This window comes from Anolis carolinensis, chromosome 2 (assembly GCF_035594765.1).
Source record: "Anolis carolinensis isolate JA03-04 chromosome 2, rAnoCar3.1.pri, whole genome shotgun sequence".
NCBI classification, from domain to species: domain Eukaryota; kingdom Metazoa; phylum Chordata; class Lepidosauria; order Squamata; family Dactyloidae; genus Anolis; species Anolis carolinensis.
In genome coordinates this window covers 165,851,537-165,862,333 of record NC_085842.1, presented here as the reverse complement: position 1 = coordinate 165,862,333, position 10,797 = coordinate 165,851,537, and positions in this window count along the sequence as shown.

Below are 10,797 nucleotides of genomic sequence, written 5' to 3'. Positions count from 1 at the left end.
AAGGGTTGCTTTTTGCATGCGAGAAAGTGAAAGCAAGATGGATACAATTTTATTGCTCTGGGTTAATATGTAACAAGAGTCAATGGAGCTTCAATAGGGAGAGAGTGCCTGAGGTTTTCTGCTACAGTGAGAGGGGAAACAATGTATCTTTGTGGCGGAGGCTTCTTTGAGAAGGGAAAACCAGGGTTCCTGTGAGCCTGCGGGACCTATGGCTGAGATCAGTTGTGTGTTAGAGCAATGTGAGTGCGGGGGCTTGCGTGTTCGACGTCACTACTACTAAATCATAATTAAATACCTTTACAGGCAAGAAGAATCTCAGCTATGGGCACACTGAGCATAAAAATATAAAACACATGTTTGTGTATAGAACTCCCCCCCCCCCCCAAAGTACTTTTTGGTTTACGTACTTGTTAACTTGTGAGCTCAAGAAGTATCAGTGTTAAAATGCAAGATAAATTTAAATACTACAAATTAATTAATTAATTCATATCTTGTGCATTTCAACTATGGGATAATATTTGCTTGATTGGAACTAGTTGAAATCAATTCATATCAATTAAGTTAGAATTTTTTAATTAAAGGGACACTTTAATTAAATTTGTTTTTGCTTAAAGTAATTGGTTTAAGATGGAATTTGAACATTTACTTAATTATAGAATCAACACCTTAATTAAGTTATAAATTAATTAAATACCTACAAATTTTCCATTGTTCAACTTGTTCTTTACCCAAAGCTTAATTTGCTTGGACTTCTGTAAAACTGCTTTTTGCTTTTTCAGTCCCTTAAGACTGGATAATTAAAATGTTTACATTATGGCATTTAAACCACTTGCTCAAGAGTAAAATTTCAGTGGGATGAATTATGTTGAGGGTTTTTGATATTAGTAGTTTCAGTAACTGATGCTTCTCTACCTCATCCCATTTCTAAAATTAATAAAGAAATCATATTACTGAAACTACAGACTTCACCTACGAAATCCAGAGGACTTTAGAAAGGGAAAGGTAAGAGGATAAGATTATCAGGAAGGAGAAAGGGAAAACAGGAGAAGTTTTTTTGGTTGGATGGGTAAGAAATGCAGTTTTAAAAAATCTATGCAGCTGTCTTCTTTCTGAGGCTCAACGCATAAACAGGAGTCGGAGCGGAGAGTAAAAGAATTATATATGGCATTTTTTTCAGTTTATTTCTGGTAAGCCTTTCCATGCAGTCATACAACTCCCAATAGAAAGATAATTAAATTAAAGCTTTTTTATGCTTAATTAAAGATATTTGCCCTCTTCTGCTAGCTTTCTGAATTCTGGTTGTTGGTTGGTTATTTGGTTTTGATTTATTTCCCCCTGTTATATATACTTTGTTTAACTAAAGTTTAAGCACTTTAGTATTAGCACTGTAGTAATAAAGAACAATATTTAAAAAAAAACAAAAACAGGGGAATTCCAGTCAGGAAACAATCAGGGCCAGCTAATACCTCCCAATAAAGGATTCCCCAGGCAGGAAGCAGCCAGGCTTTGAAGCTGCAAGCCCATTCAGTGCTAATCAAGGTGGCCAATTGAAACATTCACTCTTGCCTCCAACAGACAAGAGTTCTTACTCCCACCCTGGATATTCCATAGATATATATATATAAACCCCACCTGCCTACTTTCCAACAGACCTCACAACCTCTGAGGATGTCTGCCATAGATGTGGGTGAAACATCAGGAGAGAATGCTTCTGGAACATGGCCAGACAGCCCGGAAAACTCACAGCAACCCACTGTAGTATTGTTAGCTGCTGTTTTTTCTTACAGCTTGTACACGGCACAACTCTCTCTAGACTGCAGACTGAGAAGACAGGGCTCTGATCCCATTATTTCCTTGTTACATTTGGCATAGAAATGTCTTTGCAAATAGCAGGGATCTCCTCTCCACCTTCCCTTATTCTGTTTTATTTTACTTTTTCTAGCAGCAGCAGCCTGTGTGGAGCAGAGTGTGTACATGTACCTGTTGAATGATTACAACTGTGATAATGTTGCTTAAAATTTACCAGGAGAGTGGATTTGATGTCGAACGCATCGGTCCCCACACTCAAACTGCTCTGACTGACAGCTGATTCACACCAGGAGTTCCCCAGGCTTGCAGGAAACCTGGTTTTCCCTTCCAAGAGTACCCCAGCACCCCAGAGATACATTGTTTCCCCTCTGTAGCAGAAAAGAACCTCAACGCTTTCCTTTTCATTGAAGTTCTCTTGACTCTTGCTACTCATTAACCAAAAAGGTAATAAAACTGTTACAAACCACTTTCCTTTTCGCTTGCAGAAGATGAGCTCTTTGCAAGCTTTTATATAATAATAAAAAATTAATAAGATTTCCCCAGAGTCGCAGATTTTTGCGGGCTTTGGCGAGGCGATCCCAGGTCGCCTCAGGAACGGGAAAGTACGGGTTTTTTCAATCACAGATACCAGGACTCTCGGATCTCAATATCCACAAACTCGCCAATTTGCTCCGGACAAATTTCAAATCACTCCAGAGCCTTTTCTAAGCCTAACTGCTATCTCAGATTTTGCCGCAATGGCCCCGATTCGCCTTTGCACACTCTACTTGGCATTTTAATGAATGAGTCCTGCATTTTATGAATGAGCATCAGCAATGCAACACAGAAATGCCTTTAAATGTGTCATTTTTATGAACCTTGTGAACTTTTAGCTATCAGGGACCCACTCCCCATTTCCCTGCATGAATTCCCATGTAAATCCTTGTGCCGTTTCTCCAAGTCTTAGGGTATCCCCAGTCACCCCATTTGCCTGCCTGGGCTGGTGGGGAAAATTTTGGGATTCCTCCTTAATCCCTTATGAACATGTGGAGGGGGATCGAATCCCCTCCAAATGGTCATAAAGAAGATTATGTTTGTCTACTTAAACCCATAAGGGATGCTGGGCTCCATATAATCTTCCTCATGTATAGGTTCCTACTGTATCCGCTATCATTTATTATAATTAGTTGTTATTTTGTCCTTATTCTCTGTATAATATCCTTCCCCTTATAAATGGAGCATGATAACCTTAACCTGAACTCTGGTCAGCAGGAGCCCCATCAGGATGTCCATAAAAGGTCAAGGGATTACAGGCATGAACTGTCATTGACCACTATCTACAGTATACAATGGATTTCTCTAGACTTCAGAGGACATTAATGTCAGACCATCTGGAGGAATCCCTTTGGACATTTGGAAAGCCATCCATCATAAAATACTAATTTTTCCTGGAAGGGAGAGGCAAGGCTTGACAAAAGCCACATTTTCCTCAGACTTTGAGTCACAGATGATCCCATCACCAGGGCCGTAGCCAGAAAAAAATTTCGGGAGGGGTTTTGAAAATTTCGGGGGGGGGGGGGGTTGAACCCCTAGCACATACCCCTCCCCGCTACCTGTCAATATCTGCTTGAGATAGTGCCTGGAGGGACTCTTAATGTTTTGCATCTCATAGACTTAGCATGGGGATTTGGTTAACCAGTTAAAATTCATGAGTAAACGAGATTTTTTTTATAACTTGAAAAATTTCGGGGGGGGGGGGGTTGAACCCCTAACCCCCCCCCCCTCGCTACCGGCCTGCCCATCACCGATCCTATGGATAAGCCAGCAGGGGCCAGACCCCACATTCATGAAACTGGAAAAATCAATCAGAGAATCTACAAGCCAGGTCCGGTTGAAATGCCATGGGCGATCACTGGGCTATTTGGACAAAGGATCACCTATAATCCTGTCATCTCCACATGCATGCTCTTTGTTTTCCTGCTGCCACATCTCCTCTTCTATCATTGGCTGGCATCACAGGCGGTGCTCATGCTGTCATTGGACCCAGCGCTCGAGCCCCCTGTCAGCGCCACCTTCTCTCTGATGTCAGGGATTCTCCTGGTGAATCAGCGTGGAGCCGGGAGGTGGGGAAAGGTGGGAAATTCAAACTTGGAATGTAAAAAAGTGCATTTTTCCTCTGTAAATGTATGCCAGTCTTTCTGCAACTTATTGCTACCATCATCCTGCTCTATTTGGACAGAATAAAGCACTTCGGTGATCTAAAATTTGCTTCTCAGGAGCTTGCCAGGTGTTGCGCAACCCTCCTGGCAGGTCTTGCGTGGGTCTCCTCCACTAGAAGAGATCCCCAAAATCTTTGATCTCAACCTCAGATTGATCTTCATACAGCTGCAGCTCTCATGTCACATGTAACGTATAACCATATATACTCAAGTATAAGCCGACCCGAATATAAGCCGAGGCACCTAATTTTACCACAAAAAACTGGGAAACCATTAACTCCAGTATAAGCCGAGAGTGGTAAATTTCAGAAATAAAAATAGATACCAATAAAATTACACTAATTGAGGCATCAGAAGGTGAAATGTTTTTGAATATTTACATTAAACTGTAATTTAAGATAAGGCTTTCCAACTTTGATTAAATCATCATTCTCATCTTCTTCAATGTAAATGTGCTTATGTACCCTTTTAATAATAATAGAGTAAAGCAATAAATGTAATAAGACTAACACAATCAAATAATAAATGCAATAATAATAAAGTAAAATAATAAATGTAATAACAATAATAATAATATCAGAGTGAAATAATAAATGTATTAATAGTAATAAAAATAGAGTAAAATAATAAATGTAGTAATACCAATAATAAATGTACCATATATACTCGAGTATATGCCAACACAAATATAAGCTAACTAGGACCCTCACCCGAGTATAAGCTGAGAGGGGGCTTTTTCAGTCCTAAAACAGAGCTGAAAAACTAGGCTTATACTCGAGTATATACAGTAGTTCTCCTTTGAGGCAATGCAGGAGTGTATGAAATAAAGACCCACAAGCTTGGAGATTCATAAGCTTGTAATACAAGCTCCATCTACACTGCCATATAATGCAGTTTGAAGCTGCATTATATGGTCAGTGTAGACCAGGCCTGCACAATATGGGGCCTGTCAAGTGCCACCCTCCTTCCCGCGCTGCCTCTGCCTGCAACTGTTTGTACCCCCTCAACACCACATGAAAGAAAGAGAGGTTGGAAAAAGAGAGGAATCGAGGTAGGGATTGGGGGAGAGGAGAATGAAAAAACAAAATAGGCACAGGAAAAAGAGAGGGAAGGAAAGAGAAAAGGAAGAAAGAAAGGTAGGAAAAAGAGAGGGAAGGAACTCAGAATTCAGAAAGCATGGTGTAGTGGCTTGAACCTCCAACTATGGCTTTGAACTCACTGGGTGACTTTAGGGAAGTCACATTCTTACAACTTCAGAGATAGACAAAGGTCATTCTTGACAAGAAAACTCTGTGCTGGAGTCACCCTAAGCCTGAAATGGCCTGAAGGCACACAACAACAATCTTAATTAATCATTAATTATACCTTACTTGGAAAGTGAGGTGCTAAAAGCCTATCTGCAATCCCAAGAGGCTTAACCTATCTAATTTTGCTCCCTTTCTACTCACAAGTTGTGCAGGCCTGGTGTGGACTTATATAATTCTCTTTAATGCATTATAGAAGTCTACATTGACCATTGACCATATAATGCAGTTTCAAACTGCATGATATGGCAGTGTAGATGGGTCCACGTTCTCTTGGGATAGGGGCACAGTCAGGCCTGTAGCGAGGGGGCGGTTTTAGGGGTTCAACCCCGCCCCCCGAAATTTTTCAGGTTATAAAAAAAACCTGGTTTACTCATGAATTTTAACTGGTTAACCAAATCCCCATGCTAAGTCTATGAGATGCAAAACATTAAGAGTCCCTCCAGGCACTATTTCAAGCAGATATTGACAGGTTTGTAGCGGGGAGAGGTGTGTGCTAGGGGTTCAACCCCCCCCCCCCCCCCAAAAAATTTCAAGACCCCTCCCGAAATTTTTTTCTGGCTACGGCCCTGGGCACAGTGTTATTGAATTGGAACCCAAATTAGGAATTATATTAATTATGAGATGCAGCTCCATTGAGACTTACAGTGAGAGTGCACATTTTGGTCCTACAGTAACCCTCCATTAATTGCTTTGGAATGTTGCCTAACACACTCTGGACTGCCAGGAAACATTCCCTGAAATTATCATAATCCCCTTACGATGAACTGGCAGACATGGTGGAAACACACAATGAACTTGTGTCAGAGCCTAGAGTCCTCTTTCCTATTGTTAACTGATATGACACACAGAAAACTGGGCAACTTGGAAGGTGCTGAGCAGACTGCACTCTGGGACCACGAGATGCAGAGCCAACCTTAAGAAATGGGGCCTCAAAATGGAGTCCACAACATGTGAGTGTGGAGAAGAGTACACCACAGACCACCTATTACAATGCAGTCTGAACTCCACATGCGCAAGGGAGGACCTTCTTACAGCAACACCAGGGGCACTGCAAGTGGTCAGCTACTGGTCAAAGGACATTTAGTATAATGCCAAGTTTTTAACTCTGTGTTTTTAAATACATTACAACCGTACCCTCTGTTTGCTTCTGATACGATAAATAACCTGATATGATCTGGGAATATTTCTTCTTCCATGCCCCAACCCAGGTCCATCCTTTGCTACACCCATTGAGAGGATCATCACCTTAAAGCACTCATTGTTTATCCTGGACTAACCCATTGTGTATATTGGAGCCAGGACATTAAACCCATTATTGAATGTAAAACAGCATTTCCTTCTTGGGGGTGGATCAATAAACAGACAGACTCTTCAACATAATCCAATGACAGTTTATTTCAGTTACCCGCCACAACAAAGACCAATCAGTGATGATGTCTGAGGGAACTCCAGACCAATTACGAAGCGGATCCTAGACGGACAATTTCTGAGCCAATAAGGAGCAAGCATGGCTATATATAGCTGTCAAATGAAATAAATATGCTCTGTGTTTGGAGTGTTTTCTCCATTACCATCCTTTCTGGCCATTGAAAATAAGCCTCTGGTTTTGCCTTCTACTCATCTGTTTCTCATGTGGTCTTCTTGAAGCCAGACATACCGGGTCCCTGAACCCACAGTTCTTTCAGAGCTGAAATCACAACAACAGGACCCCCACAAAAAGTGGACAACCTACCAAAATCACTTTTTTTAACCTGAGAGAAATCTCTAGGTCCTCCAGCACAAATCTATAGTCAGACTCCACTGGAATGCACTGGAGGGCCTAGAGATTCCTAGAGAAGTTGGAGCCAGCTATAATGGCCTACTGAGGACAGTTTAATTAACCGATGAATAATCAAATCTGCAAATGTCAAACCCGCAAATGTAGAGGGATAACTGTATTTTCATTCACCTACAGAAATAAGGCTTATACAACAGCACTCTTTTGTGCCTTTACTTGCCTACAGCCATTTATGACCAAGAAATCTTCACCACTCCTCTTCAGTGCAGACAGTGGCCTAAATCCTTAATTCCGAGGGGAGTAGATTCAGTCAATAGGAAAATGGGAAGTCAACAGTTATATAAGTTGCATTGATTCACAGAGTCTGCTTATGTGGGGAATAATAGCTGGATTTAGAGTTATATGTCTGGAATTAGTGTAGGTGTGATATGAAACATTGGGCCTGTCAATGCTGCCATATAATGTGGTTTGAAACTGCATTATATGGTCAGTATAGAGTCATATAATGCTGAACTGTATATGACTCTACAGTGACCAGATAATGCAGTTTCAAACCGCATTATATGGCAGTGTAGATGGTTCCTAAAACTAGGTAGCCTGGGGTTCAGATATCTAATCAGTCATGAAGTCAGAGTCCTCTTACTCTGGCTTCATGGCTGCATAGATCACTCTGAGAGGTGAGGTGGGAAATCCTCTGTGTCAACTTGGTGGGAAACAAATGCAATAAATAATAAGTACTTCTCATCCTAATCGGGTTTTTTTTTTGGGGGGGGGGGGGTCCCAAAGTGCAGCTGGAGAACTGGGAGGTTGTTCTCCCTGTACTGTAGGGAACATCCATCACAGTCCAAATTAGAAGAAGGAACCAGATGTCACCCTGAATCATTGAGAATCCAGATCTAAAATTACTGAGTCCTGACACAGAGCTCAGTCTCATTTGACGGCAGCCCTCTTTGTGGTGTACTTAATACATTGATTAGTTCAGCCCACTCATCTTGGCTTAAATGTCTGATTCTCTGAGCCACCACGGGAAGCTCCGGAAATGTTGTTTTAAACAGATCCAACTTTAGAATATATTTCTTTACAAAGTGTTTCCAGGTAGGTAACTTGGTCTCTGCTGACTCACTTTTGTGGGTATGCATGGACTGCCCAAAGTCTGACTAATTTTGTCTTTTATACAAGGATTATATATGGTTTAATTTGTTTATTGTATTTTTTTCAAGACAAAGGTTAAGTGTTTGTGTGTGCTTTTTTCTGCCGCAGATGCCAGAGCACACTGTCCAGTCTTCAATATGATGCACTTTGATTATGGTAGCATTTGTTGCTCCACCTCAGTACATGTGATGCCTCTGTTTCAGGAATAGGTAGTTATACTGGTTTACATTGGAAAAGTCCAGCAATATCTTCCTTCCTTCTTGTTTAAGAATTTAGGGTTTAGATCAGACAGAATTTCCTGCATGTGTAACCCTTCTGTTTTCTCTCACACATACAAACAACTCTTTCTAGCCATTGATGTGCATGGTCATAAATACCTTTTGTGCACCCAAGGGTGCATCTCCACTGTAAAATTCATGCAGTTTGACACCATTTTAACTGCCATGGCTCAATGCTGTGGAATCCTGGGAGTTTGAAGTTTGGTGAGATACCTGCACTCTTTATCAGGGAAAAGACCTTGTAAAACTACAACTCCTATGTTTATTCTGAATCAGTATCTGTTTAGGGAAGCAACATAAGATTGGGGTGTGCTTTTCTGCAACTATGCTAAAGGAAAGTTGATTTCAAACTGTTTTAGCTTTCATATTTTTACTGAAACATCTAATACCTTTTAGTACTCTAATTTTCAACTGTGTGTTCACCAAATAGAGAACTGGATTTTACTATGACTGAATGACATGAATAAGTAGATTTTACCATGACTGATTGACATGAATAAACATTTTAGATCTGTTCCGAGCCAGAGGTTCAAGTGCCAATACAAATGGAACACTACCAGATAATAGGATACATTGTGATGTACTGTAGGTAGATACATCACAACAAGCATATCAATAATTGAATTAAAAAGAGTGTTGAAGATCAATGTTAGAAATTACTATATTCCTTGTCCCAGCATAGGAAAACTGAGTCAGCTCAAGTCAGTAAGCTTTGCACAGTTTTACTATACATACAGTTTTACTATAGTCTTTACACACAAGTATTAGCATAAGTCATTCAAATCCTGCCCTTATTCTTCAACTATTCCCCTCCCTGCCCTCTGAATTGCTTTCTTCTTTTTCAGTGGTAACCAAACATGAGCTTGGGTATTTGAATCCAGGGCTGTAGCCAAGGGGGGGGGGGGTTAGGAGTTCAACTCCCCCCCTGAAATTTTTCAGGTTAAAAAAAACTTGGTTTATTCATGATTTTTAACTTGTTAACCAAATTGCCTTGAGTGTCCACTGAAGTTTATCTGTCTTGAGTGCCCACTGAAGTTTATCAATCGAGCCTGATTTCTAAATTATTTTGCGTTATGGAATTACTCTTTATGATTTGCTAAAAAATAAATTCAAGCCCTCCACCCCCCACCCCTGAATTTTTTTCTAGCTATGGTCCTGTTTGAATCCCAAGGATAGCTCCACCAGGCTTGGAATGCCTTTCAAGAGAAGTTTGATAAAATCTTTATCTAAGGTAGAATCCAACCAAAATACCTCACCTTGCTCTCTGACTCTGATCAGACCTTGAGAATCACCGGTGTAATGAATATTCTTAGGTTGAGTAGGGCCAGCCACGTGTCTCATAAGTACGCACTTGATGCCTGTTATAATGCGTAATTGGGGGCATTGATCAGACCCGGTCACCAACGCTTAAGAGAAATCGATCGGCAAAATCTGCCTACTAATTGAGGCATTTGTCATCTTGTCCAAGTTATTGTGGGCAGGCAGGCAGGGGGAGTTCTTAGGCAAATTGCAGCTCATGGGGTTTTTTTCCCTTGCTTGGTTTCTGACTCCATTTGTAATCACAACCAGCCCTAGATATTTAACTGCCTGAGGAGAAGCATCTAATCTACCTTCAAGTCCAAAGTATCCAAATCCAACTAGTTATTTTGGCACATGAAGCACAATAATTCATAAACCCCTCTCTCAACCCTGGCAATTAAAAAAATCAATTATTAATCAAATAACTAAATGTGGTTTCCTTGCATTGCACTCAACATGTAGTGCCTCAGGCAATTGCCTCACCTTCTATAACAGTAAGGCCAGTTCTTTTTGTGACCCTAGAACAGTACTGGGCAATTTTGTTATATCCTGGGCTCACTTTCTCTCCCACACCTATTTATAAGCAGCTGCATCCCTGCCACAAATGTGCTTAAAGCACTTTAACTTTTGCCTATTTATGCTTCCTATGGCAGCATGGTTCTTTTTTTGTTAGTAAAGGTAAAGGTAAAGGTTTCCCCTGATGTTAAGTCCAGTCATGTCCTACTCTGGGGTTGGTGCTCATCTCCATTTCTAAGCCGAAGAGCCAGCATTGTCCGTAGACACCTCCAAGGTCATGTGGCCGGCATGACTGCATGGAGGGCCGTTACCTTCCTGCTGGAGCAGTACCTATTGATCTACTCACATTGGCATGTTTTCGAACTGCTAGGTTGGCAGAAGCTGGAGCTAACAGCAGCTGCTCATGCCGCTCCCAGGGTTTGAACCTGGGACCTTTCGGTCTCCAGCTCAGTGCTTTAACG